Source organism: Pezoporus occidentalis, unplaced genomic scaffold, assembly GCF_034315485.1.
Source record: "Pezoporus occidentalis ecotype Australia unplaced genomic scaffold, CSIRO_AGI_Poc_V1 ctg112, whole genome shotgun sequence".
NCBI lineage: Eukaryota > Metazoa > Chordata > Aves > Psittaciformes > Psittacidae > Pezoporus > Pezoporus occidentalis.
The window spans coordinates 2,351,279-2,359,001 of NW_026912907.1; positions in this window are offsets into that span (position 1 = coordinate 2,351,279).

Consider the following 7,723-nt stretch of genomic DNA (forward strand, 5'->3'; position numbering starts at 1 on the left):
ATATTTTATGTAACCCACTTGCAGTCTCTGAAAGTGAATACTTTGAAAAAGAGAAATGAGAAGCAACTTGGAAGTGGTATTGCTCTAGCATATACTCAAGCACCCACTAATGTGTTGAGTAAGCATGCCTTGACACACTGGTTGTATCTTTGTGGTTTTGCGTTCAAAAATCTTGGATGATTCCCCACCCCACACCCCCCCAGACATGGACCTGCAATATCCCAAACATGGCCTTCACAGCATTTTCACTATTTGGTGCAATTCTACATACAGGCTCTTCAAGATGTATGTGAGATCATCCTGTATTAAAATTAAAAATTTGTGAGTATGGGATTTGACAGTAACATTTAAAAGCAATAAATTTTGAAGTAGAAAACTACAGGCCTGGAAGGATGTTAAAAAACAGTCTCATGAAGGTCATTGTGTTTCAGAAGAATTAAGAAGCTTTCTAAGATCCTAGATGCTTTATTTCGAGTCCCCAATATATAATGGAAATGCCATTTTTATTTGTTTCCTGGATTAGATCACCACATACTTCCATGATGATAAGCTTCTTAGCTCAGAAGCTGCATCTTCCAGTGGTGTTATTCAGAGCACTGCAATTGATCCTGCCACATGGAGAACATGGGCTCGATTGCTGCTTAAGATTTATATTGTGACTGGCCTAAAACATACCAAAGAAATTACTAGGACTACAAAGGAGACTACCTGTAAATAGCTAAATGCAGGACAGAAATACAGAACAATGCTAGCTAATGTCATCCTTTATCCATAGATCAGCTTTTGATTATAGCAAAACTGATATAATTGTCATCTTGAAATCCAGTTGATGTTTAGCTTGTTGAATCTACCATCTGCTCCCCCCTTTACCAAGATACTTACTAAGAGGTCAAGGACAAAAATAACAGCCTTCACCTCTGAAGTGATAATGGACAGCAGATGAACAGTTCCTGCCCCTGCAAACAGAAACTTCTACCTTCTCAAAACCTTGCTAGATCCCAAGCAATAAATAAACCAAATCACAAGATAACAGCAGCAAAATTCAGTTACATGGTGCTTTGCGTATCACACAACTCTACATATTTATGTAAGTCTGCACTTAGTGATCATTTGTGTAATTTATGCCACTGCTCCATACTAGTTAATAACCTGAAGCAGTAACTTGCTCACCACTGCCTGTAGATATTTTTCTGCATTGCTTTTCCAAACAACAATAATAGATTTCAATAATAAAGCAAAATGAGCACTCATCCCAGCCAATGTTGAAATAATTGTGTAAAAGCTCTTTAGCAAAGATTTACACATCTGATTTATATAATACATATAAATTTATTTAAATCAAAAGGAAAAAGCAGAATATTGAAGATGGTTGCTAATAATACATATATAAAGACTTTAAAACTTTCAGCTCCTTTCCTTATTCTTTTTTCCTCTTTACAACCTTCTGTCCTGGAACACTGGCAGTGTGAGAGAGTACCACTACTACAGAAACAGAAGAACACAAGAGAACAAAGGAGAGAGAACCTAAAGGTAATCACAAAATACAGAGACTGTGCTACTGGAATCCATTTCATCTAGAGTTGAAGAAGGAGCAATATACTAGTAAAAACAACTATATGAAATGTTTTTTAAACTCTGAAGTTGAGATGGTAATTGATAAATTTAAGTTTGCTGTATTTTTGTCATCAGCCGGGAGGCTCTTAGGACACCCAGACAAGCGACAGCCTGAGATAACAGTGTTTGTTATTTTGTTATTAATTTTTAAACCGAAACCCCTAAATGTCTTCTTGAATCTCAGCTGCTTTCTGTTTTAAATGTGGGGTTTTTTTCTGCAGTCACAATATGCTTCATGTTTGCTAGCTGATGGATCATCTGCCAATTTTGTACTCATAATTAAATAGCATCATAACAGTAGAATCAGCTAGGCTGGAAAAGACCTCTAAGATCATCAAGTTCAACCGTTACCCCAGGACTGCCAAGACCACCCCTAAACCATGTCACCTAGGGCCTCACCTACATGGTTTTTGAACACTTCCAGGGACGGTGATTCCACCACTGCCCTGGGCACTCTGTTCCAATACTTGAGCACCCTCTCAGTGAAGAAATTGTTCTTAATATCCAATCTAAACCTCCCCTGGTGCAGCTTGAGGCCGTTACCTCTTGTCTTATCATTTCTTATTTGGGAGAAGAAACTGACCTCCACCTCACTACAACCTCTTTTCAGGAGTTGTAGGGACCAGTAAAGTCCCCACTGAGCCTTCTCTTCTCCAGGCTAAACAACCCAGGTTCCCTCGGCATCTCCTCACAGGACTTGTGCTCTAGATGCTTCACCAGCTTTGTTGCCCTTCTCTGGACCAGCTCCAGCACCTTAATGTCTCTCTTGCAGTGAGGTGACAAAACTGAACACAGTATTCAAAAAAACATGAAAGCGGTTCTTTAAGGAAAACGGACTTGCACGCAATAATCAAACACTAAAGGAAGCTAATGGGAAGAGGTTGCTTTTGTTATTTTTATCACAAGATAAAACAGTGCAAATAATTGGAAAATCCTTCTGCATCATTTTAATTTCTTACTCTTCATAATTTTGGTGTTATTTTTATCCTTGTGCAATGCACGTATTTTTGTTCATATATATATTTTTATGTATATTAGTTAGAAGGAAATGACTCCCAAAACTTAAGTATGCTTATTATATATTATTATATTATGCGTTACATTATTATGTAATATTTTATTATTATATTACTACATAGTAGGCATTATATATTTTTATATATTACCATAATGTTTATTGTGAGATTATATAATTATTCTTATTTTTGCTTTTCACGAATATTACAGCAAATTGGTTCTTTTCAGTTACCTTTAACACACCTGAAGGAATATTCCTGCATAGGTCAATTTAAACCCAAATGTTTGCACTAGAACCTTGGCTATATTCACCCAAGTGAGGGGCAGAAATATGGTATGACTCATCCAAGTAATTCTCATCATTGTAGCTCTAACTTCATGCAAACCCTCTCATATAAAGACATCTAAAGAAATACTCCCCAATCACCTTCTTTAATGCTTCTGCAAAGTATTTGAATTCCACAAGTTTTAGGTTTTTGCATAGCTTTCATTGCCTCTCTATCTTTGTGGTAGCTATTTATTCTACAAACAATAAAAGTTTAAGTAAAGAGCTGAAGAAAACCCAGCTTTCCAGACATATAAAAAACTTGTTCAAGGGGCTAGAAAGGCTGTTCAGAAACTCCTTTTAAACTTCTTTTATCAGTTGCTGTCCTTCGGTTTTTAAACTGAAAAATACTTCCCATATTTTTGCATAACTTCAGAGCACAGCAGTTATTACACGCCTTTCATCTTACTGCATTTCAGTAACACTTAACATTTCTTATAACTTGGCTTCCCTCACATGCACCATCTACAGTATCACACTCTGAAGACAATCACATACAAAGAAAGTGTAGGACTGGGTTAACAACTGCAAATGAAATAAAGGTGAGTGCACATTCAAGACGGTATTTTAAAAATCAAGATTTATGACTTCTACGTTTGGTAAGACATCCTGCAATTGTTGTATTTTCCTCCTCCACCTACTCTCATTGTGCAGGGATGAATACATATATGATTAAAAATACCTTGCTGTGTGTTTAAAAAGACAATACCCTGATAATTACACGTAAGGAGCAAACATATATGCTGAATAGGTGCAGGAAATCTGAATGACATGCTTTATTCGAATGTTCACTTCTGTTCTACTCAGAATCCTTCAACATTTCACATTCCTAACAGAGTAAAAAAAAAATACAGAGAGTTTAAAACCTCATATAAAGCTTGTAAGCTGTACCACCTTCCAACATTGTATCCAATACACCAATTTGTCTGCTACACTGACCTACCAGTAACTAAAATTTGGGTGAGTATGCATACATTTTTCTTCAGTGCCAAGGTGTAGTCTGGCACACAAAGCCCCATAAACCCAAGCATTTTATTTCTTTCTTTCTATCCACATCTGAAAAATGCTGAGCCTCCACAAGCAAGCATGTAACCTCTAAGCAAACTGTAAAGAAAGTGAGCGCCTCTGTGGCGACATTTAACAGCAGACATTTACAGTTCTGCAAGCACCAGTGAAGACACCAGCTGAACAGGAGTTTTTACTCTTTTTTGGTAGGGTATTTCTCATGCTAGTAGGGATGTGGCATCTAACTGGAGTAATAACATGATAATAATGTTTTATTCAAACATAAGTCCTTAGTCCAAACTATATGGTATCTATAAAGTCCCATCTTTTTCTGGCAATCTTTGAACATATGACACTGTGCCAGGGAAGGTTGAAGGTGTTTTTCTGGAAACATTTCCTAGCCCAAGAAAGTTGTATAACTTATTACATTGTTCTCATCCCAGGATAATCATGCAGAAAGTTCTGAGACATTTTTTTGTTTTGGTTCGGTTTTTTTTGTGTTTTGTTTCATTTTTTTCATCACTGCTTTTTGTTTGTTGATGTGTGCATAGAATTTCTTCTGGCTGTTTGCAAAAAAGAGATATATCCTGCTAGCAGGACCACTGGTTTGTTGATAGGCACTAAATACCAGACTGCAGAAAGCAGTTTTTAAATTTTCAAAGAATCCTAGCTGCACTACCAGACACTGAGTGCTATAAAAATAATGTGACATCTACCTAGGATTATTTAAAAAACAAAATAAATGTAGCATAGTAACATATGTAGCATAGTAAGCTATGTTGATTCCAGGCAGGAATATCTTACCTTTTGTAATCTATGTTGGAGGTTGGGGGACAGAATCTTATTGATCGGTTGAAACACTATACAAGGAGTTAGTTTTGTATGGAGAGGAAGTGAGTGAAGGACGGGTGGAAGGAGAGGTGTCTTTCCACTTTTAAGCTAAGCAAAGCAGGATTCCTAGGCTGGAAGTCAAAGCATAATTTTGGCTACATGGAAGTGGCTGAAGCAGGACTTTCCAGGAGTAGCAGGTTCTGCTGCAGTTCCAGACATTTTGCCAGGCAGAGGTGGATTATCGAGACTTGGCCAGGAAAAACCCAGTCATGTACTCTCACCCAGACTGGTACTCTTCCTCATGCTTTTGTGGAATGCAAAGTTTTCAAGAGCCTGGGGCGGGCTACTGACTTCCCAGAATTATTTTGATCTTCATTGAGTCTCTCTAAAGGAAACTTCAGGAAGGAACAAAAGCCTGCATGTTCAGCCCAAAGCTCTATACCCTCGAAGAAGGTACGTAAGCAGCTTTACAGCTAACAAAGCACAGCTAGATCTCGCAAAGGCCTTGTCTGACATCCAAGTGGCAGGTGGCTGAACTACACTTGAAGATCCGTTCTCAGTGCCCCTTAGCCTTGGAATGCCCAGCAGCTGTGAGGAAGGGAAAGCTGCTGAGATGCTGCACTGGACAACCTGCATGCCCAGTGCCAAAATGTTTCAGCAGCTTTTGCTTTGAGAGAGCACTTACTTCCCTATTAGAAAACTGACATTTCTTGCAGGTCAGCACTTTGAAGTCCCATGTGAAACATGAGGTTGACTATGCTTCAGGCATATGCTTCAGCTACCAGCGGTGAACAAACGCCATGTAATAAAACATACTGTTGTCAGAAATTCAAATCCACTAGGGGAACTCAGTAAGCATACTTCCCTGAAAACTAAGAACACATGCATCTTTCTCATTCCATGGGCACAGAACAAAACTGTGTCCCCTTCAGAGCAGGACCTTCTAAGCCTCACCGCTTCATGCCAGCGACAGTGGGGAATGGGGAGCTGGATGATAAGTCCCTGTAGCTACACAGGTATTATTTCACAGGTTGAAGCCAAGACCCACTTAAGATTTCAGCATCTATATTTCCTTTCAAGTACGCTGGAATTGTCATCATGTTCCAAAAGAAGGTGCAGTTCAGTAAGCCTCCATAACTGAACAGGAATCTAAAGCTTCCTATTTCCTTCAGTTAAAGGTTCTGGCAGCACATGTTGCATATTTTCTTGGTTTTCTTTATACGAAACTCTTCACCCACAGCAATCTTTCTATACGTTCACCCCTGGGCTCCAGATAAAGTCCGTACTGCATTTCTTCCAGTATTGCCTAATCAAGATACAAACTGCACTGCACACTAAAAAGAATTTCTGTTATCACTGGACCCTTTGTGGCTCCAATCTCTGGCACTTGGTCCATGCCCATTTGTAGGAAAATGAGAATACCTGACTATTTCCTTAACTGAGCTAATAAAAATCAACACACTAAAAAGACTACGGAAATCAGATCTGAACTATCATGGTTTTAACTGGTTGAGATGCAAAGACTAAATGCTTAGAAAATAAAGAATACTTGAAATACTTACAAAATGAAGTCCTAGGATGTTTCATGTGCAAAACAGACAAAATCTGTAAGATTAATCTACAATTGCACACATTGTCCTTTTGCAACTGTGCTACCCATAAACATCCAGTTGTCCTAACCATATGCATGCATATATAACTAATCCTTATGCTTACCTGTATTTACCTCTCTATGCATATACTCACCTGCAAAAGATCAAAAAATTAATCTGACATATTAATGAGTCTGCACTGAAATTTTATGCACAAATGTGTATAACACTTGCATTGCTTACTGCAGCCGTACTTTAAACAATTTGTGTATGCATGCAAAGATGACAGAAGACGTCTCTTCAGGTTTCTTCACCAACCTCAGCAACTGCATTATATCAGAAGAGGGCTACAAATTATTTTAGCCTGTCCCATCCTTGGAAATTCCCAGTTCTTCCATGTTAGTGAAACTGTGGGCTCTGAAGAGGTATGACATTTACGCTTTTCTGGCACAGGAGATAGATAGCAGGAGAGGAGAAAAGTTGAACTTTAAGGGGTAAAACACCTGTCAATTACTCAATTCTATCTGCAAGCAGACAGCCAAAATTCTTCTCTTTGATTGTTTTCCTGTAAGTAAATGCCATTTTGATTATTTTTCAAAAGTTATCCTACTTAAATTTACTGAACCATTACTCTCACAAGAATTTACTTTTAAAATGGCTGACACATCTGAACAGGCTAAATACAACTCATCACACTGATGTGACTCATAATACTTGTTTTAACTATAATTTCTTCAGAAGAGGCAAAGGGGGCATAGCACCTGGTAACAGACTGGCAGAATTGCCTCCAGTACCCTTCCGTTTACATGAGTCTGATGATTTTAGTTAAACTTGATGGCACCTCTTAGTGTCAATAAATCTAACAATTCTTGCTAGTCACTAAAGAAGAGCTACTTGAATTGTCAAGATGAGAAGCAGCATGACAGAGGCTCAACTGCAGAAACTGAGAATGTACCTGCCCTCCCCCCTCTGCAATTTACAAACTGAATGGAAGTCTGGGAGCTCTTGACAGAATTCTGGCCTGCTCCATGAGAAAGTACCTTTTCTTACTACTTAGTTCCTTCCATTTTCATATGAATGTTCCTTTGTATCACCCAGAACAATGACCAATTCTTTTGTAAAACAAGGTATGGAGGGAAGACTTCATATGCAAGTTAAAGTTTTGATAAAGGTCAACATACCAGCTATTTTAGCTACAAGTACCCACGTTATTCACAAACAAGATAAAACAACAATTTTTAAGCTGTGGTCAAGAGGTTCCCGGAAGCGATTCACTACAAGCAGCACTTAAAACTTTCATATGAAGAACAGCTGCACAGCATATTCCTGTTCATGTCTG